Raw genomic sequence first — 23,691 nt, forward strand, 5'->3', positions numbered from 1 at the left:
TACTCACACTATTTTCCTTAGGGTCCAGGCACATCATGTGATATATATAGATAGGGTAAGTAACAGCTTTGAAACAGAGCAATCATTTCTCTGCATAAAGGTAATCAGTTAGGTTATGAACACTTTCTGCTACTATTGCTGTTTCTTTTTCTTACTTCAATTCCCTTGTATATATTCATATTTGTATGTGGTGTTGTCTCTTCATGGTTTGTCTATAATAATGCAATTATGTAGTAAGTGGGTTTTAGTACCTACTTATCACAAGTTTCACTGTACGCAAAACTCTAATATGAAAACAGATATCATTTCACTATTCAACATGGCAAGCTTATGAATATTGCACCTCCATCATGTATGCTGCACACAATGCCTATGTTTCTACATGAGTACCTTAGTATACTGGATTGAAGTTAATAATAGAATGCTATTTATATTAATGCATAGCTTAATGCACTGATTAGCACTTGATATTTATTCCAATAATCTTTGACACTTTTTTTTATTAACATTACACTAAGAATCCCTTGTACAGACTTTTCATGAAAGGTAAATGCACATGTGATGTCATCAGTGATGTCATCAATGACATTTGTGATGTCATCTTTGATGTCCTAGGTGTTAGTGTTAGCAGTGCACGGTGGTGGCGCGAGTTATGGTTGCTTATCTTACCATAACTGCCGAATTTTAGGGGTTTTTCAGTTTTACTTTGAACCATAACGTCCCTTTAACAATGTTTTTTCACTGAATTTCATAGGTTTTTAGCAGTGCAACTTAACCATAACGTCCCTTTAACAACGTTTTTTTACTGAATTTCATAGGTTTTTAGTAGCGCAATTTAACCATAACGTCCCGTTAACAAAGTCTTTTACTGAATTTCATAGGTTTTTAGTAGCGCAAGTTAACCATATACTCCCTTTAACAAACTTTTTTCATTAGCACGCAGACAATATACAAAGATGGAGTGTAAAAAGCAATTTCTCAGGGATGGCATTACACAGAATGTTTCAAAGTAAGAATTTATGATTGTTCACAGTGAAGGTCAGCTGCTTCCATTTTTTGCTCGCGGGCCGGAGTGGCCCACGACTCGCACTATAAGGTTCTATTGTTTTTGACCTTGACAGACAGGGATCCTGCCAAAAGACTTCTTTTGAAGGAGGGGTGCAAAAACGCAAGAGACGAAAAGGATGAAATTTCTGAAACGAAACCGCTTTTATATATTATATCACTATGAGAAAGATTGTTGGCACAGACAGAGTCGTATTTAGGGACTGCATTACGCGTAGACAATGGAAAATGCCAATATAATGTAAGTAACCCTTTAGATTATTTTATACCGGAATATAATAACAATAGCATGGCGTTAAAGCCTGATTAAATTGTACTTGTTCGTTCAATGTGGCATATTGTTTTGTACCGCGCACTATCACCGCCGAAGTGGTCCCCTGGCGCTCAGACGGCTCTGAAAAAGGCAGAGGAGAGAGGGTGGGTTAGTGGGAATAAGTTAACATACTCTGTTGCACTATCCTCGCTAGCAAATAGTTTCACGCCCTGATAAATAAAATGAATATTTTTAATGAAGATCGGCTGGTGAGACTAATTTATGTTTTTAAAACAGATACATCCTTACCTACTGTCAATGCCACGATTTTCAGACCCCGGCCGACAGATTTTTTTAACTGCCAGGTGCAGCTCCTAGTAAACAACTTCATTACCCTCACCATTTTATGGGACAATCGCCAAGGACCAATAAGCCCTTGAGCGGTACTAGCGACTAGAAGCAACATACCAACCGTTATGGTGGTCTAATGCCTCGTTGTTGGAACAGCCTTCCGAATATCAGTGCGACCACAGTCCTTCTTTTATCATAAACCAAATACCCTGTGTAGCGCAAAGGAACAGCATGTGACTCAAGATGAACTTTTGCCGATCGACAGCAAAGACAAATGCAAATCGCTGAATATTCTCTAAACATTTGATGTCAAATAAATGTACTTTATGAAATGTACAATCTTGCTGTTTGCTTTTAAATCACAGTTTCATATTCCGAATTGTGGCACGCTGTGTTGTGAGATGATCTGTGTTGTTTTCCGGATTCTGTATGAAGTCGCGTAGGAGCAATGTTGGCAACTCCTTAGTAAGAAAAGTAGCTATTGGCCATCATAAAAGTAGCTAGAAGTAGCTAAATGACGTCATGACCTAATTTACATAATTCACCAGGTGCATGATGGGTGATTGCCGAGGGCATGGTTGTTATAGCCTCTCATTGAACTCACCCCTTTTTTGTAATGAAAGTCGCGAATGCACAGATGCAAACTCATTACATCCATATGCATACATTCACATGCAAATGCAGTAGTATTTAAATAAACCCCACAATGATTAGGTTGTTCTGTGGTCGCTTCTTAAACGTGTACTGCCATTTTTAATATGCTAGTATTTTATAATCCATAATGCCTCGTTGTTGGAACAGCCTTCCGATTATCAGTGTGACCATAGTGCTTCTTTCATCATAAACCAACACCCTGTGTAGCGCAAAGGAACAGCGCGTGACTCAAGATGAACTTTTGTGGATCGACAACAAAGACAAATGCAAATCGCTGAATATTCTCTAAACATTTGATGTCAAATAAATATACTTTATGAAATGTACAATCTTGCTGTTTGCTTTTAAATCACAGTTTCATATTCCGAATTGTGGCGCGCTGTGTTGTGAGATGATCTGTGTTGTTTTCCGGATTCTGTATGAAGTCGCGTAGGAGCAGTGTTGGCAACTCCTTAGTAAGAAAAGTAGCTATTGGCCATCATAAAAGTAGCTAGAAGTAGCTAAATGACGTCATGACCTAATTTACATAATTCACCAGGTGCATGATGGGTGATTGTTGAGGGCATGGTTGTTATAGCCTCTCATTGAGCTCACCCCTTTTTTGTAATGAAAGTCGTGAATGCACAGATGCAAACTCATTACATCCATATGCATACATTCACATGCAAATGCAGTAGTATTTAAATAAACCCCACAATGATTAGGTTGTTCTGTTGTCGCTTCTTAAATGTGTACTGCCATTTTTAATATGCTAGTATTTTATAATCCATAATGCCTCGTTGTTGGAACAGCCTTCCGATTAACAGTGCGACCATAGTGCTTCTTTTATCATAAACCAACACCCTGTGTAGCGCAAAGGAACAGCGCGTGACTCAAGATGAACTTTTGCGGATCGACAGCAAAGACAAATGCAAATCGCTGAATATTCTCTAAACATTTGATATCAAATAAATGTACTTTATGAAATGTACAATGTTGCTGTTTGCTTTTAAATCAGTTTCATATTCCGAATTGTGGCGCGCTGTGTTGTGAGATGATCTGTGTTGTATTCCGGGTTCTATGTAAAGTTGCGTAGGACTGGAGACGACTGGGCGCGTTTGGCTACGCACCCTGTAACGTCACAGAGAGAGACGGGGAATATGAATGCTTTGATAATGTCAGGTTTAGGGGCGGGAGATATGATTTAGTGTCGCAAAAACAGGTCAGCCAGGTCGATGGGGCAAGTGATAGGATTATCACATAATGTCGGGGCACAGCAGCCGGATCTATCATTTGTTTAGTGGACAAAAAGTCGGGTAAGGCCCATAGGAAATTATAATGTCAGCGGACATAAGGAGGGTTCTTAGAACACTTTCAACCTGACAACGAACAATACAAACCGCATTCTCAGAACACCCCCATTTTGTTTAATTGCAAACATTTCAGGACACCGCAAGTGTTCTTAGAAAACATTCAACTTGCCAGAGTACAATACGGACAGCGTCCTCAGGACACCCCCATTTTGTTTATGTACGAACATTTAAGGACACCGCGAGTGTTCTTAGCTCAATTTTTGCATGCTTGCGAACAAAACGGACACATATTCCGTCCTCAGAACACCCCACCATTTAGTTTATATAGAAAATTTCAGAACAGCCGTGTTGTCCGCCGACAAATCGAACACAACAAAAGCGTCTAGCACATAAAAAAAAACAGAACATTGAACCTATCTCATACTCCCCCACCCTCCCCAAACACTCTTACACACCAACACACTCCACTAAATACAATTTTTAATCCACGCTTCACCGCACTGTCCGCGGTCGTCGGCGAATGCAAGATGGCAGGCGCCACAAAAAATCTGATGCGCTTCACGCACCACGCCGTCTAATCAGCGAACACATCGCATGTCCGCGGACATCACGCAAGCCACTTGGCCAATCGGGGCGCTGTCCTCGGAGTGCACAGGGAAGTCCGTCTGTGGAGCGAACGGAGATATCACTAATTTTTTTGCCTTACATTTTGGTCATTTAAAAAAAAAACTACTGGACGGATTTACACCAAATTTGCAAAAGCATGCTTTCGGGACCAGGCCCCCACTCCTGCCGCAAATGTGGTGTAAATCTGTCCAGCGGTTTGGGCTGTAGGCGTGCACACATTTTTTTCCCATTATGTCTATGGGAAAAAACAAAAGTTTTGGGACCCCCCCTATAACTTTGCCCCCTCTGGACCAAACCTCTCCAAACTTTGCAATTCAGAGTGGGCCATATACTTTTTTTGCAAAGTTTGGTGAGGATTCGTCCAGAGGGAGCGAACTTATAAGCCACCCAAAAAATGTTCTTCCTATGGAAACGCCAACTTAACCATAACTACATGGACGCTACCGCGTCCATGTAATATATATATATATATATATATATATATATATATATATATATATATATATATATATATATATATATATATATATATATATTCAGTGAAAAAACTTTGTTAAAGGGACGTTATGGTTAAGTTGCGCTACTAAAAACCTACGAAATTCAGTGAAAAAACTTTGTCAAAGGGACGTTATGGTTCCAAGTAAAACCGAAAAACCCTTGAAATTCACCAGTTATGGTAAGCTAAGCAACCATAACTCGCGCCACCACCGTGCACTGCTAAGACTAACATCCAGGACATCAAAGATGACATCACAAATGTCATTGATGACATCACTGATGAAATCACATGTCTGGCTCGCTCTTTTTTCTTTTGCTGACATGTCTAGGCCACATGGTTTTCTTCAGTAACAGTCAGAAACTAAAAATGTTATTTTATTTCTAGACGTATCCTTCAAGTAGGTTCTTACAGTAATTCCCTTAGAGTCCAGTCACATCATATGAAACATATACATACGGGAAGACACAAGCTTGAAAGACAGCAATCCTTTTTGTGCATAAAGATAATCAATAGACTAATGAGCACTTTCTGATAGTTCTGTTGTTTTTTATGGCTTTATTTTCCCTGTATATGATCATATTTGTATACATTGTACTCACTCTACTTTCCTTAGGGTCAAATCACATCAAGTGATACATATACATAGGGTAAATAGCAGCTTTGAAACAGAGGAATAATTTATTTGCATGAAAATAATCAGTTAAGTTATGAATTGTTTATGCTACTACTTGTGCTTTTTTGCTAACTTCACTTTCCCTGTATATTCCCATATTGGTATGTGTTCTTGTGTCTTTGTGTTTTGTCTATAGTAATTCAATTATGTAATACATGTGTTTTATTAGCTACTTATTACATATTTCACAGTACACAAAAATCTATTAAGAAAACAATTATGATTTCATTATTCAACATATTAACCTTACGAATATTATACCTTCATCTTGTACGCTGCACACAATGTTATGTTTCTGTATGAGTAGTTTAGTATACTAGATAGAACCCCATAATAGAATGCTATTTATATCAATGCATCGTTCAATGCACTAATTAGGGTATGATATTTATTCCAATGATCCTTGACACTTGTTTTGCAACATTATAATAAGAATCCCTTGTACACATATTTCATGAAAAGTACATACACATGTGATGTCATCAGTGATGTCATCAATGACATGTGTGATGTCATCTTTGATGTCCTGGGTGTTAGTCTTAGCAGTGCACGGTGGTGGCGCAAGTTATGGTTGCTTAGCTTACCATAACTGGCGAATTTCAAGGGTTTTTCAGTTTTACTTGGAACCATAACGTCCCTTTGACAAAGTTTTTTTCACTGAATTTCATAGGTTTTTAGTAGCGCAACTTAACCATAACGTCCCTTTAACAAAGTTTTTTCACTGAATTTCATAGGTTTTTAGTAGCGCAACTTAACCATAACGTCCCTTTAACAAAGTTTTTTCATTGAATTTCGTAGGTTTTTAGTAGTGCAACTTAACAATAATGACTTTCACTTTATATACATATCATATGGAACTGACTGAATCTATTCTACTGTACTTGATGTCCGCGAACTCATTTAATGTTCGCGGACATGTTCGAAGAATAGTACCACTACCTAAAAAATTCTGGGGTCGGTATGTTTGATTGATATATCACAACATAGGAACATTTAACAAATTTAAAAAAAAAGCACACAAACACATTATATGTACTAATACATAATAAATGTAACCCATATATACAACACACTAACCATTCATTTAAATGTACTATGTTCTAAAATGGAATATACCACAAGAAAATAAATTGGCTTCCAACATAATTACCTCACAAACACAACAGAACTGAGAACAAGAGCAGACCAACTGAGTACATAGGACATATATTACCTGAAATAGTAAGTGTACTTAATTTTATTCATATATTTATGAACGTTCTGTATTAGATAAAAAAATATATTATCTTTTTTTTTTCTCTCACAGAAATGTCTAGGACTCTGGAATGGCTAGAGGAACATTTCCCACATGCAGAAATGTCACAAGATAATGAAACTAATGGTAAACACTTTATAATATAAACCATTTAATTATTATTATTTTGTATACATTTAACATATATATTTTTTTTGTACAGAGCATAACAAAATAGAAACTACCTCTGAAGAAGCTTTTATGGAAAACACGCTTGACAACATAAAAGAAAAAATTGATTTATTGTTGACCAATTTTAATAATTTGAAAACTTTTGTTGAAGATCATTTTAAAACAAAAACGTCATACCATTACCCCACATGCACTTGTCCCCCCTCACCATATCCCAGTCAATTATCCCCAAACCCTCTCCATAACCCAAAACGTTTTGATGAGACTTCCATCTCTTCTTCACCTAATAACAATCATGATGAAACCCCTAATTCTCCTGTTTTTGTTTCTGTTTCTGCCTCACCTTCTCTGTCATAAATTATTAATATATGTTAAATAAAGTTTAATTTTTATATTGTGTTGTAAATAGTTTCATTTTCTTTTAAAAACAATGTAGGTGTCCGCGGACAGTGCAGGTGTTCTAAAATGTTCGTAAATAAACGAAAATGGAGGTGTCCTGAAGAACACTATACCTGTTCGTACTCTTCGCTAGCAAGATGGAACTATTCTAAGAACACACGCGGTGTCCTGAAATGTTCGTAAAAAAAAATAATAAAGTGTCCTAAAGAAAACTATGGGGGTAATTCATAGAATTCAGCGCACAAGTGGCACACGCGGCTGGCACACAGTGTGCGCGTGCGAATCCCTGCGCCATCCGCGTGCGCCAAAATACATTTCCGCGCACAGTGTATTCATGGATTCCAGCCACCAAAACCAGCCGTGGCGCACAGTGGCGCAGCGACCCTGCTGCAGCGCCAGTTACGCCTCCAAGAACGCCCATTGCACAGGGAAAAGCCATCAAAATCCCCAATCCAGCGCAAAGGGCTGCGCTAACCCTGTACCAGCACGGCAAGCGGGCTATGTGTATCACTGGGGTGCGCGGGAAGTACCTCGCGTCATTTCAGCTGGGTACGTGTATTTCAGGGGAGCGCTGGAAGTTCCACACGCGATTCGATCAGGGAACGTGTACATCAAGGGTGCGTGGGAAGTTTCACACGTGAATTCAGCAGGGTACGTGTATATCGGGGTGCGCGGGAAGTTCCACACGCAAATGTCCTGGGTATGTGTTTTTCCGGGTGCGCGGGAAGTTTCACAAGCGATATCAGCAGGGTACGTGTATTCCAGGGGTGCGCTGGAAGTTCCACACGCGAATGTCCTGGGTACGTGTATCTTGAGGTGCGCGGGAGGTTTCACACACAACATCAGCAGGGTACGTGTATTTCAGGGGTGCGCTGGAAGTTCCACACGCGAATGTCCTGGGTACGTGTATCTTGGGGTGCGTGGGAAGTTTCACACGCAACATCAGCAGGGTACGTGTATTTCAGGGGTGCGCTGGAAGTCCCGCACGCGAATGTCCTGGTTACGTCTATCTTGGGGTGCGTGGGAAGTTTCACACGCGATATCAGCAGGGTACGTGTATTTCAGGGGTTCCGTGGAGTACTACACGTGAATTGGCCATGTGGGTCCTCCTAGGTGTTCGCTCCACAACCTCCACGGCCCCTGCAGGCAGCCCACACCACGGGGGACTAGCCTGCACCCCCACTCATGTCCCCCTGCACCCCCACCCCCCAGCACTGTGGTGCACCCTCCACCAGGCTCCCACTCATGTCTCCCATCATCCTCACCCCCAGCACTGCGGTGCACCCTCCACCAGGCCCCAACTCATGTTCCCCTGCACCCCCACACCCCAGCACTGTGGGGTACCCTCCACCAGGCCCCAACTCATGTCCAACTCATGTTCCCCTGCACCCCCACCCCCCAGCACTGTGGTGCACCCTCCACCAGGCCCCCACTCATGTCTCCCATCACCCCCACCCCCCAGCACTGTGGTGCACCCTCCACCAGGCCCCAACTCATGTTCCCCTGCACCCCCACACCCCAGCACTGTGGGGCACCTGCCAGCAGGCCCCCGCTCATGTCTCCCATCACCCCCACCCCACAGCACTGAGGGGCACCCTCCACCAGGCCCCCACTCATGTCCAACTCATGTTCCCCTGCACCCCTACCCCCCAGCACTGTGGTGCACCCTCCACCAGGCCCCCACTCATGTCCAACTCATGTTCCCCTGCACCCCCACCCCCCAGCACTATGGGGCACCTGCCAGCAGGCCCCCACTCATGTCCAACTCATGTTCCCCTGCACCCCCACCCCCAGCACTGTGGGGCACCCTCCACCAGGCCCCAACTCATGGCCAATTCATGTTCCCCTGCACCCCCACCCCTCAGCACTGTGGTGCACCCTCCACCAAGCCCCCACTCATGTTTCCCATCGCCCCCACCCCCCAGCACTGTGGTGCACCCTCCACCAGGCCCCAACTCATGTTCCCCTGCACCCCCACCCCCCAGCACTGTGGGGCACCTGCCAGCAGGCCCCCACTCATGTCCAACTCATGTTCCCCTGCGCACCCACCCCCCAGCACTGTGGTGCACCTCCACCAGGCCCCCACTCATGTCCAACTCATGTTCCCCTGCACCCCCCAACCCCCAGCACTGTGGTGCACACTCCACCAGGCCCCCACTCATGTCTCCCATCACCCCCACCCCCCAGCACTGTGCTGCATCCACCACCAGGCCCCAACTCATGTTCCCCTGCACCCCCACCCCCCAGCACTGTGGTGCACCCTCCACCACGCCCCCACTCATGTCTCCCATCACCCCCACCCCCCAGCACTGTGGGGCACCCTCCACCAGGCCCCCACTCATGTCTCCCATCACCCCCACCCCCCAGCACTGTGGTGCATCCTCCACCAGGCCCCCACTCATGTCTCCCATCACCCCACCCCCCAACACTGTGGGGCACCCTCCACCAGGCCCCAACTCATGTACCCCAGCCAACATGTCATCACAATCTAGATCCCTGGTCCCAATGGTCAGCCTCCAAATGCAAAACACCCACCCAAGTATTGCATCCACCCACTTAGAAATGGCAATAAGATGATAGAACACCAATTGCAAGTTTGGAAACAAACACATGTCCCTCACATACACCAAATGGGTGTCAGTGAATCTCAAAACCCATATCATGATATGCATGAAACCAATGAGATGATACTACACATTGAAGTTTGAACAAAAAATATGTATTAAAGGAAACATAAATTGAATCAAAAATAAACAAACAGAAATGGGAATGTAAAAAAATTTAAAAAAGCATGTCCGTGAAAAAATGCAAAACCAAAAATCACAATCCAATGGAATGGTGTCCAAAGTCACAGTCCACAAAAGAAAATCCAATGGAAAATTATAATTGAAAGCCATTGCTCCATGGGTAAATTGTAAAAAAAAAAAAAAAAATCCAACAGTCAACTATGTACAGATGAACAAGCCAGGGTCCATGATCCCAACAGAAGAAATGAAACCTATCTAATAACACTACCTAATAAAAAAAAAACTATATACAAGAATGTGGCCCATTGTCCAAAAGGTCCAAAAAAAATGCAAAACCAAAGGAAACCTAACACTAACTACAGAACTATGTACAAGGGCAGCGGGCTAGTCCGACTGCTCACTTTTGGATGTCCTGGGCCAGGGCATCATCGAACTCCTGCTCAATGTCCCGGAGGCGGTCCTCCTTCATGGCCCCGAGGGTCCGCAGGGCCGTCGACGTGTCCACCTCCAACCCCCTGCGGATTGCATCAAGGCACTCAGCCCGCCTCAGGGCCCTCCACATGGAGTTCTCCACCCTGACCATCGTGAGCCGTGCCTCTTCTGCCCGCTGCCGCTCCGCATCTATGGCGTGGCCCAACCGCTGCCACACGGAAGACACTTTCTGTCCTGGGTCCTCGTGCCCTACGGCCGATGCCTGCCCCTCCGATGTTGAAGGCCCCGAGACTTCATGGCTCCCACCACATTGCTGCTGCTGCTGCTGTGCCTCTGCCCGTGCACTGCCTCCTGCTGCATGCACATCCTCCGCTGGCTGGGGTGCAGTTGTTGATGTGGCCACCCCTGCTGGACGTCTGACTCCCGACTGTGGCAGGGATGCCTCCTCCACCAGCCTGGCCGCACCGTCAGAGGCAGCTCCACAGGACACCCAGGTGACTGATGGGTGGGAAGATGGCATGGAGGACGACTGGCGCATAGGGGGTTCAGTTGAGGAAGGGGTCGCAGCAAGCCCCATCAAACGGAGGAATCCGGCCTGGATGACCTGTCCCAGTAGGCCGACGCGGTGAAGGAGCCATTCGAGATGACGTGCAGTCTCCTCATGAAAAGACTGCAGGTCACCTCGCATGGCCGGTTGACGCAACGCCACACCAGTCAGGACAGGCTCAACCCGGACCCGGATAGCCACGTCCATAGGCAGAGGAAGGCCAGTTGTTGTGAGCTCATCCCCTGCCTGAAAACGGGTCTGGACGTAGGCATCCCTGCTGGTGCAAGATGATGCAGGGACAGGATTAGGGACAGGATTGCACACAGGCACCTCCGCGGCGGCCTGTGCTGCCTCCTGTCCCTGGTCCTGCACTGCACCACTAGCACCAGTGGAATCCCCAACTCCAGACCCCGTCTCTGTTGCTTGCACGGCCTCCTCCTCCACCAAACCCCCCACCAATCTGGATGACGCTGTGCCATCTTCCCCCGTTGGGCCCTGTGGGGTCCCAGCTGCCCCTTCTGCTGCCGAGGAGTCCAACTCTGACCTCTGCCTCTTGGACCTCCCCCCGGCAGCTGCGGCCTGGGACGCGGCACCGGACTCCTCACTCCCTGACGAGATCACAACCTGGGAGGGGAGTCGGGCCTTGCGTATCCGGCTGGCGGTGGGATCCCCGCCGCTGTGCTCCACAGCTCCTTCTCCGCCCTCTTCATCAGTTGTCGCTGCAGACAGGGAGAAATAAAAGACAGGCATCAGGGCACTGTACAATGGACACATACACACATGACAGTTGTACATGAGTGGCATTGGCAAACCTCAGACATGCCATCACAATCCCCAACACACATGTCATTTCAACTTGCACACATGAGCCATACCACAGCCACATCGCAACTGCCAGCACCATCCATACACATACAACAGCATGAGCAGGCAATGGTGAGCCAGACATCACATGCAACACAGGCACACACACCACCACACTTGCATGCATGTGTACACCTCTGCCAAGTGTCGCAGTGTTCAGATGGGCATCCATGTCACATCTGCCAATCAGGCTTCCACATCGCGCTGTCACATGCATCCATGTTGCACCCTTGTCAAATACACACAAATGCACATGTACACAGTGCTGATACATGCAGCTGAAAACAACATACATGTGTGACATCACAAACATGTCTACTTCCATACACATTCATCCAAACATGTGTGCCCACACAACTGCATATGGCATGCAAGCCTACACACACAAGCACCATCCATGTCTCACACATTACAGCCCTCGCATGTGTTAGCCTCACGGCCCTGTACACCCCCACCCATACTCGACCCCATACAAACAGATGTGCAACCTGCACACTACTGAAACATCACCACACGCACAGCTCACAATCAGGATGCATGTACACTTACCGCTCAACTCCAGACGGGTCTGCCTCTCAAGGATCTGGACGTGGAGCGCTGGGGATATGCGTTCCAGGGCCCTCATCTGATCTTCCGACAAGTGGCCCGGTGCCCCTTAGCATCTGCTGCCTTCAAGAGGCGCCGGGCCTTGTTCAGGGTCCTGGACCTGAAGTCCTCCCAGCGCTTCTTGACATGTTGGAAGTTGCGGTCTGCCACCCCCTCTGCGTTGATGGCAGTCGCGATGTCTGTCCAGATCCGAGTCCGTCCTTCCTTGTCAGCGCGGGAACTTCCGAAGAGGGCATCATACTGCCCCAGGACTTGCTCCACCAGGACACCAACTTCCCTGGCACTGAAGCTGGTGCCCCTCTGCCTCTCTGGCCGTGGGTTGTCAGTGGTGCCAGATGTTGCAGTGCCCGACATGACAACCCCAGAGGCAGGAGTGGGTGGGCAACTGGGTCCTAGGGCTGGGCTGTGGAGCGATGGAATCCCAGTTGGGAGTCTTCGGTTCCAGCAGGGGTGGTCACAGCAACAGCACCCCTGGCTGATGTGCAGGCAGCAAATGGCAGGGCACGTGGGCAGCAGGCAGTCAGGCAGCAGCAGATGGCAGGTGGGAGCGTGCTCGGGGTTCTGGGGGGCAGTAATTCGGCCTTCTGGGCAGGAGCGTGGTCTTCCGTGTGCTTACGCGTGGCCAGCTTGATACGGAGTGATTTGGCATGTGAAAATTCTGCACGTCAGCGTGTAATTCGAGGAAAGGCCCTTAGCGCGTAAGCGCGTCTGCACGCATACGCAATTTAATTGGACAGAAGGCCCCTCAAGCGCAAGCGCCCCTGTGACGTGACGCGTGCAGGCGTGCATGGGCATTTCAGCGCGTGTGAAAAACTGCACGTCCGTGTGTAATCCGAGGAAAGGGCCCATGCACATAAGTGACGTGACGCACGTGGGCGTTTCCCTCAGAACGGGTTAAAGGTGAGCGGGCCCAGCAGTTCGCTGTACGTGCCTTTTGTGGAGACCGACGTGTGTTGCTGCTTCCTGTTGTTTTGCGCGCCATCACAACTTCACAGCTATCAAGGACGTATCTCTTCTTTTGGCGGGGGTATTGGCTACGCGTGTTTTTCTGCATCGCAATAGTCAGACGGTGAGTCGCACACGCTCTTTTTCCCACTGCGGGTGCCCCTGTGTATCGCACCCATTTTCAATATCATAGTAGCCTGCGTGTCCCACGCGTACGCATTATTCGTGTTACTGGGTGCCACCGCATACTGCGGGAGGTTGAATCCATGCACGTAGGCTGCAGGGTTGCGTGCACGGTTTTACTGCAGTTTTGGGGTGCCTGAGCGTTGCGTGACCCGTCACTACATCACCGGGGTCACATACAGCCTTGCAGGTGCAGGGGGGCTGTTAACATCTTGCTTCCAACCCCCTTCACCCCAATTGCCCAGGTCAATTGTGGTGTACACCTCCCATTGGCACCACGCCATCTGTGCCGGCACTACTACATCTGTGCCATGGTTGGGAGGCCACCAAAGGTGAGGGGCGCCTCAGCTGGGCGTACTCCTCGTGGCGGGCATGGTCGGGGACGTGGCCGTGGTGACCAGGGAGTAGGGGACTCCAGGGTGTCCAGGGCGGCCACAGAGGGGGAAGAGGCAGGGGTGCGCCACTTGAGCACAATGTTGTGACATGTGTCGGTGCAGTCATGCCACCACCCCCTGTGGTTCCGGGGGATGCAGCTTCTGCATCTGGCACTGGCACCCGTGTGACCCGGCAGTCTGTTCCATCGACTGCCACGGGCCCAAGGGTAGTGGTAGATGCAGGTTCAGCTGTGGACACCGCCACCCAGGCTCAGGGTCTGCCAGCGCAGGCTGCAATGGCACTTGAGGAGCCCTTGGTAGATCTCCAACAGGCCAGGATGGAAACCATAGGGGCAGGCCGGGCTGCTCAGACCAAGACATGTGTCCCTGGGGCATTCATGTCATCTGCTGCCCCGAACAGCCGGGTGTTGGCAAGTGCAGGGGCAGATGCACCCAACAACACCCCGGTTGTGAGTCTGCCAACCAGGACTGTTGCGGTCAATGACCCTGCCACATCTGATGTTGCTGCGCAGGGTCCATTAGAGGGCACCCAGCTGCCACTGACACAAGTCAGGCCTTTGGTCGTCCCTCCACCTGCCACTCCCTTGGCTCAATCCACCGAACCCACTGGCCATACTGCTCAGGGCGGCATTAGCCAGCCAGGGTCTGCGCCACAGTCCAAGAGGAGGAAGGTTGCACCTGCAGCACAGGCTGGGACCCCAAACACAGCCACAACCTCCTGCACGTCGAGGAAGAAGCCTTTCTGCAAGCAGGAACTGGACTTCCTCGTGGATTACGTGCGGGGCCACAGCCGTGACATGCTAGTGGGTGCCAATAGTCAGACTACGGCTGCCCAACGTGACACCCACTGGAAGCATGTTGCGGAACATGTCAGTTCATTCGGCCATGAGGTGCGCACGGCGCAGGAGTGCAAAAAGTGTTGGAAAGACATCAAACGCAGCACTAAGGCTAAGCGTGCCTCTAATTACAACTTGACTCTGGTGACTGGCGGTGGGCCTGCACCAGAGGAGGAAGTGCTACTCCGCATGAGGCACTCGTTGCGGAGTTCATACCACCTGAATTGGTTGAAGGAGTGGGAGAGATGCTGGACTTTGATGCACAGTCCAGTGAGTGTTGATGCGTGTTTGTTGAGGACGTGTGTGTTTCACTTGTGGGATGTGTTGTGCATGATTGCCACTACATGTGACGTGTACATGGTTCTGATGTGTAAGTAATGCAATGCTTTCGTGATGCATGTCTCCTCTGCCTGCATGCAGGGACTCCATGTAGGCATACTCCCTTGCCCCTCCTCCGCCACTCTGCACCCCAGTTCCACCTTTGCACTGGTCCGCTTCAATCTTGCCAATGTGTACTTTCTTGTTCATGCGTCCTGTGTAGATGCTAACTTCCAGCGTAGAATCTGCCAGACATATGCCGTGTGGTACAGCCTTAGTACTTGATGCAGGGTATCTCACTTGTACTGTGCATAGGTCAGATGTCCCGCAGGGACATGAGTGCCCATTCATGCTCCATTTGCATTGCACGCATGCCCCTATGTGTCCTTGACTGGATGATCACTGTAATACAAGTCCTTGGTTACATACATTGCCTGGCATCTCATCAGCCTTCCCATGTCAACTGTGGCTCAGTCCTGCATTGCAGACATGTTTAGGGTCTGACAATCTGTGTGGCTCACAGGCCTCAGCCTGTTCAATGGCCAATGACTCTGTCCAACTGTTGTTGTGTCTTCTTCACACATGGGCGGCATCCAGAGTTTTCATCATGTGTCCTGCTTTCTGTCCCAGCATCATTTGCAGTGTTGTCACTTGAATCACATTAAGCTGTTGATGCCAGTCAACACTGCCTGTCAATACACAGGTGTATGGTCAGCCTTTTGATACCATGCTAGGCATCCCTGCTTTGGTACTGGGGTGGAGGGGTGCTTGGCTTCTAGATATGTTACACATTGAATGCACAATGCACGTGATGTCTCAATTTGACATTGCACTGCCTTCACATTTCCTGGCACACACCATGGAGTCCTTGTACATGTAGGTAGTGAGTGGCGTACACATTTTCTGCACTGCATAGACCCACTTCCATGGAAACTGCCACCTTTCAACAGGTCTGATCACAGAAGCAATTCAAAGTTGACCCAGCATGCATGCCAGGTTATATGTTGTGTGTCACATGTCTGCCTGATGCATTTGCTGTCGGTGTGTGTGTGTGTTGTGTGCTTCTGACATGTGTAGTGACCTTTTTTCTCTCTATTTTTCAGGTGATGACACAATGGAGGCGGAGGATGGTGTTGTCATGCCAGACACAGGGTTGTTACCACTACATCAACCCGGCACTAGTGGGGGTCGTGGGGTGGTGGGCCACGAAAACCCCAAGTGCTACAGTCCATTTTGTCTCTGGCTGCCTATGAGTCCAGCCTTGATGACGACTCTGACATCCATGTTGAGTTGGATGAGCATCAAGTCCATGTGTCAGGGGTGAGTGATTCTGATGTGGACACTCCTCTGTCCGCGACACCTGCACTGAGGGATCAGACAGTCTTGGTTCCTCTGCCCGTGGTGGATCGGGACGCAGGGTCACACTCCACACCAGTCACTGATGTGCCTGGGACATCACGTCGACGGGGGCATCTAGTCGTGCAGCCGCGGGCGGTGCCAACACAGCGAGGACCCCCGGTCCTTAGGTCCCGCAGGGGTCAAGCCCAGCAACGCGGTTGCCGCGCGCAACCGCAGTATACTGAGTGGGAGCAAGACATGACTGCCAATTCCAAACGGCAGGGGGCAGCAATGGAGAACATCGCAGAGAGCATGGAGCGTGCTCGGCAGGTGCTTCTCCAGCAGCAGGCGGCACGGTCCACGGCCCGCTCGCTCAGGCTGGTCATGGCAGCCTCAGACAGGGCACGCCAGGCTGAAATGTCATCTCTACGTCAAGCAATTGCTGCTCACGCAGAGGCGCACATGGATGCCCTGAGGGAGGAGTATGTTTCCCTTAAATCCACTCTGGGTGTCCTTATGATGTCCCAGAGGCAGCGGGCAGAGGAGAGGTTTGCACAGCTTGAGCGTACCATCTCGGCTGAGCTACAGGCTTGCCGGGAGGTGCAGCAGTTGTCCAACCAGGCCTTGCAGGAGGAACTCCGTGTTACACGTGCTACCTTGCAAAAGGAAGCACGTGTATCACGTGAGGTTCTGCATGCAGACCTACGTCACATCGCCACACAGAACCACACAGAACCAGGCTCACCTGTCTGGCAGACTTGCTGCCTACGAGGGGCAAGCTGCGGCTAGGCGTGGCCAGGCTACTGTGCCACGTCCTCCTTTCCAGGATGAGCCAGACTCGGACGACCATCTATCTCCCACATATGTCGGGCTGTGCATGCGTTGAGCCCATGGAGGTTTTTTTTTTGGCTCAGCATCATCGCATGTGGATGTTGAGCAGCACCCTGTACCTCCCCCCTCCTGGGTGCCTCCCCTCCCCCCAGGTCGTATGTGGCCATTTTTGATTTTTCTTTTAGTTTAGTTAGTTAAGTTTCTGTTTGATAGTTAGTTTAATTAGGTAATGTAGGTGTTCCATAGTTAGTGTAATTAGTTAATATAGTTTAAAATTGCTTGTCTATTGTGCTTTCATGTGACGGTGCGGTGCTTTGTGGCTTTTTAAGGCATCCACTGTCTGTTCCAGATGGGCCCTTCAGGCTTGTCTTGTGTATGTGTTTGCTGCTTGGGGTCCTTGACTCACATATGCCACTCCTGCCTCCGTTATCCATGGGCTCGCAAGGATGGTTCAGTGTCACAACCTTTTACACAAGGGCTTTGGACTGTCATATCTGTGGCATGTCTGGTGTTGTGTGACTTGTGTTTACACCCCTAGTGGGGATGATTTTGGTGTTATTGTCCACTGTTCAGCTTTTGCTAGATGGGGTGTTTCATGATTAATGTGTACATTCATTGCTACGCATTGTGTAGTATGTTTCTTATCTTTACTGTACACGTGCTTGTTGCAATTCATGCCGTAGATAGTGTTCCACACTTTGGATGTGAAAGACGGACTGATGGTGTGATTTCTGATGTGACTCTCTGACATGGTCAAGTAATGAGATGCCTGAAGAGACACACACAGATGACTTTGAAGCATTAATCATGTGTTTCATGCCCTTTCTGCAGGGGGATGAGCCTCCAGAGCACCTTTGCCAGCAGACATGGCCCATTGGACGTCAGAATTCTGGACACGTTTGTTGGTGCCCACATGCACATGTGTGCACAAGCAGAGGCACGGGGATTGCAGACCTACATCCTAGAACTGCTGACGTGTTCCAAGGAACTCCAGGCAAGGTGAGCAGCACAGGGGGCCACAACACAGCAAAGCTTGCACCAGGCGAGTTGCACATGCAGGCTTAGTCATAGCACTGAGGGTGAGCTTGTCGAATATTGGTGTTGAAGCACACAATGCAGCTCAGATGTGTTGGTAGACTGATGGCTGTTGATTGTAAGGTTGTCTGGGACACCTGCAGGGGCAGTGGCACATACCCTCCTGTACACCAAGGTGTCACGCTCACCTGATTCCCACGGAGGCGCAGGTCTGGCTTCGAGTGCTGATGCTTCTTCAATGGTGAAGTGCAGGACTCTGAAGATGGACTCACTGGCTCGCAGGAATATTCCCCTGCGCGTGAAAAGGGAGTATTACCTACTGACGGAATAATGCTCAAGCCTCCCACACCCTTCCAACCCTCCACAATACCCTTCCTCGATTCCCCGTGAAGTCTCACCTTAGGGTCAGGAAGGATGAGCTCTCCATCCTGCTTCTGATGCAGGGGCGCGTTGAAACCCAGTTACTTCACTGGATTGAGGTTTGATGGGAGTTCAAATAAGCTTGACTATTCAGGTAAGGCGCTGTAAGAGTTCTGTAGCAAGTTCAAAAGTTCAAGCTTAATAATAATGTTCATTGTCTTATTGCAGCAAGCGCTAACGCTTATGTCTTTTTCCCCTTAGGGGCTGGGGTTCAGAATGCCGGAGATATGGCGCCGACCCGAAGTTAAACGTGCAGTTCCAGTAAATGACAGGTAAATTCTGGATAAGCGTTCGGGTAATGTCTTTGCATTCGCTCATTCAATGTCTTTGGGCCTCATTACACGGTAGGCGGTGAGCCATGGCGCTATTAGCGCCATGGCTCATGCTGGTAAAATACTGGCACCGCCTTGGCGGAAAGGGGATTTACCGCCCCATTCCAAGGTTGGAGGGGCGGTAAATCCCCTTTCCGCCATTGCCCTTCCCCATTCCCATTTCTGCCCCATAGGGCTCTATGGGACTGGGGAAGGCGCTAATTACGCCACCGCAATTTTGCGGTGCCGTAATTAGCTCCGAGGTCCCTTAGCGGGTTGGATTTTAACGCCTGCAAGAAGCAGGCATTAAATCCTCCAACCTGCAAAGGGACCTCGTAGTACGGCGGTAAGGGTTAACGCTCACCGTTGCCATTAACGGTGACCGTTAACCCTTACCGCCGTCCGTGTAATGAGGCCCTTTGTCTTTTTTCCACATAGGGGCTGTGGTCCGGAATGCCAGGAAGCGGCAGGACCCGAAATGAAATGGAAATTACCCAAGTGGTAAGTCTTAGAAGGAAACTGAGCTTTTCCTATTCCCTTCCTTCTCTCACCTTGTGTTCTTGGCTTTTTCTCTGTAGGCTCTGGGAAGTGGCTGCGGATCTAGATGATCGCTGCTTAAGATGGAGGTGCCCAGAAAAGGTGAGTGAAATGTAGCGCTGCAGCGATCAAAGCGAAATGCTTTTAAAATGATGTCTTCCCTTTCAGGATTGTCGGTGTGATGTCTCCGTGATGCTGCTTTAGCAGGTAAGGTCTTCTTTCTCTCAAATTCTCTCTTAGCAGGTGACCCAGGATGCTGACAGGCGTGGCTGAAGTCCAGAAGCAGGAGCTGACACGGTGAGCGTCCAGCTGCGAGGAGCAGAACAACGCGAAGCGTGAGTTGCTGATCGGGTGTGGTTTAAATAGCTTTGGAAGAAGTTCCTGGTATGTATCCTTCCCCGACCACACCCAGGGAAAGTAGTCCCACAGGTAAAGTAGTTCCATTCAGGCCTCAAGAGGGCCTGGATGTAGCAGCATGGTCTGCATCAGTTAAGTGCACATTAAAACACTTGAACACATGTCTAGCTTTATGAGCCTGGCACCTAAGGCGCCAGGACAGGGGTCCAACATGAGCCTGGCGCCTAAGGCGCCAGGACTGTGTCCAAAGGGCCCCAGCTTGGGCCCGCTGGCACTTCCCTGGGGGAAATGATGCCTGCCTCTGGGGTTGCTGGGTCAGACCTGGCTCCATGGAGGTAGGCATCATGACAGTACCCCCCCTCAAGGCCCCTCCCAAAGTTGTTCCCTCCGGGGGTTTTGGCTTGTTCGGAAATCTCCGGTGGAACCTTTGTATTAATCGAGGTGCGTGAACATGGTTACTAGGCTCCCACGATCTCTCCTGAGGTCCATATCCCTTCCAGTCAACAAGATAGAAGAGTTTGGACTTTAACACCTTGGAGTCTAAAATGTCTTTAACTTCGAATTCTAATTCCCCTTCAATTTGAACTGGGTCTGGAGACTTGGACAGTCGGGTCCCTGGTTGTACTGGCTTCAAAAGTGATGCATGAAAAACTGGATGAATACGCATGTTAGACGGTAAATCCAGTTTAAAGGCCACGGGATTGATTATAGCCTTAATGGGATAAGGCCCTATGAATCTGGGATTGAAGGTTCGCGGGCCCTTGAGGGGTAAATGTTTCGTTGCTAGCCATACCTGATCTCCTACTTGGTAAGGAGGAGTTTTACTTCGGTGCAAATCAGCGTTTTCTTTATACTTTTTCTTGGCTTGCTGTAAATGAATTGCAGCTTCTTTGAAGGCTCGGGTTATTGTGGAATGCAGATGATTTACTGCAGGCATTTCCAGGGTCAGAGGTGGATCTAGATCAGAGGTCCGAGGATGGTGACCATACAAAGTATAAAAAGCAGTTTTTCCGGTTCCAGAATGCACTGAATTGTTGTATGCATATTCTGCGATCCAAAGGATGTCTTTCCAATTTAACTCGGATTGGTGTAACATGCACCGAAGATATTGCTCGAGAGTCTGATTGGTTCTCTCGGTTTGCCCGTCGGTCTGGGGGTGGTGGCTGTTGGATAGCCGCACATCTATTTGTGCTAGTTGGCAACACTTCTTCCAAAAATGGGAGATAAATTGACTTCCACGATCCGAGACTAATATGGAAGGGAAACCATGTATGCGAACTATATTCTCCAGAAATTCCTTGGCCAAGGTGGAAGCTGAAGGCAAACCTTTTAAAGGGATAAAGTGGGCCATTTTGGAGAATAGATCCACAATTACAAGGATAGTGTTGTAACCAGCACAAGGAGGCAGGTCAGTTATAAAGTCCATTGACAAGGTGTGCCATGGTGCCGGTGGAATGTCCAAGAGTTGATGTAGACCGGCTGGCCTTTTCTTTTGACCCTTGTTTTGGGCGCAAATTCCGCAAGACAATACAAAAGACTTTATGTCTTTTCTCCAAGAAGGCCACCAGAAGTGGCGTTTGATTTTTTCCTCCGTTTTAGCGATACCAGGGTGTCCTTCCATTAATGATTCATGATGAAGGGCAATAACAAGTTCTTGCAATTCTTTACTAGGCAGAAACAACTGCTCCTGGAAGTAGGGTAAGTCATCCTTAACGGTGTAATGAGGACCATTTTGACTCCATTACAGTAAGGCTGAAGAGTCTAGAAGTTGTTTTACTTGCGTTTGGATGTCCTCAATAGTTTGCAATGAAGTTAGGCCTAAGATTCTTTGTTCAGGTATGATTGGCACAGGTTCTAAACTCGAATTGGGTTCTTCCATGCCAATCCGGGATAAGTCGTCTGCTTTACCATTCTTGCAGCCAGGGCGATAGGTAATTACAAAAACAATTCCGCAAAGAATAGAGCCCATCTGAGTTGTCATGAAGATTGAGCTTTGGCCGTCTTTAAATACTGTAAATTTCTGTGGTCCGTAATTACGGTGATGGTGTGTCTTGCCCCGAGAAGGTAGTGACGCCAAGCCTTGAAAGCAGATTTAATAGCCAGTAACTCTTTGGCCCTCATTACGACCCTGGCGGAAATCGAAAAACGATGGCGGAAATGCAACACCGCCATCGAATAGCGCTCGGTGCGACTATGACCCATCACCGCAAAGTACGATGCCATTAGCGACACCGTAGTGAACGCCAACGCTAACTGCACCAAGTACGCGCGCGCGCGCCATGCCAAACCGTAAATACCACCATGGCGCAAGGGTACGCGAATTCCGACCCTAGCGGACATGTACCTAACGCCATCAAGCACGGCGGAAAGTACCATTCCGCCATGGTGAGAAGTACGGCATCGCGAATCAACCGTAAACGGCCCCACTGAGTGCCTGTACACCGCTCCCTGGCCACATAGTACAACTCCCCGTAGGTGCAATGAAGTCACAATGCAACCAGTGAAATGTACAAGTCACCCATGCATGCCAACGAACAAAAGAATCTCAAGAGGGGCCAATGGGAGCTGCAGGGCACAGATGGCACGAATACAGAAGCCATTCCAATGGACATGACCTCAGTCCCCCACCAAGAAACGCACGCAAACACAGGCACCTGTGACCAGCAATATTCCGAAAATCACATCATTCCACCAGTCCACCTGGCTGACCGGTATCTGTTACACAAAACCTAATCCCCCGCCCCTGAGCATGACATCATTCAAACAGTCATATTGGCAGCCCTCATCCCTGACCTCACTGGGCTTCGTAGGCAAACGCGCCCAGCACAGTACCACGCAACTATACTCCGAAGCTGGAACCCAATGCAGATCTCCTCACAATACATCGCTCCCCAAATAGGAATATGCCACATAACTTGCAAAGAAGAACGCTACACGGCCCATATCAGAATAGAAATTTAATGCACAACAAATTCACCAAGCCCATACAGCCATTAGGCCATGAACTCCAAAACACATTTCACCATTGTGGGCTGCATCCGCAAGAAGTGACCAGCTACTTCTTGTGTGACGCCCTGTTCCTTCATGGTACACAGGGCCACATTCTCGTACGAAAAGGCAACATGGAAGCGCACAGAACCGCAGGGCCGTCCCAATGGGGAGGCACTAGTCCAGCTGAAAGGCCGAAATGTTGCTCCAAGCCACTAGTACTGCGTAAGGGCATGTGGCCCATTGGCGATCGTCCCATAAGATCGTAATGCTGCTCCACTGATTAACACGAAGCAGCAGGTGTCGGGAGTAAAAGCCATCTGCAGGAGTGGCATACAGATGGCAGTGGCAAAAGGGGAGGAGATACCTGTCAACCAAAAGAAAAGAAAAAGAATAGAATGGCCATCAGAACTACATTCGAACAACTCACTTCAATGATCACACTAAATCCACAGCCATACGCATGCTAGCCCACTCCAAAGGATCATCACCACCCCAAAACCACTTGCGACTCATAACTATCTATATCGAGGTGAAAACACCATCACAAACAAGTGTACCTGTGCATGCGTCTGTGAAAACAGAATCCATCAGATGGGATTGGTAACGTGCATGGACACAAGTGTCTGAAGGCGCGTCGAGACAGGGAGGGCTCAACAAGGCCAGATAGACGATGGTCCCACTATGGCAGCCCTGCATCACATAGCGCAGGGGAGGCGGACAGATTCCAAGAAGCCCTGTACATGGCAAACACTGTATCAA

The sequence above is a fragment of the Ambystoma mexicanum genome, chromosome 7p (genome assembly GCF_040938575.1).
Source record: "Ambystoma mexicanum isolate Mex_15411 chromosome 7p, UKY_AmexF1_1, whole genome shotgun sequence".
NCBI classification, from domain to species: Eukaryota; Metazoa; Chordata; class Amphibia; order Caudata; family Ambystomatidae; genus Ambystoma; species Ambystoma mexicanum.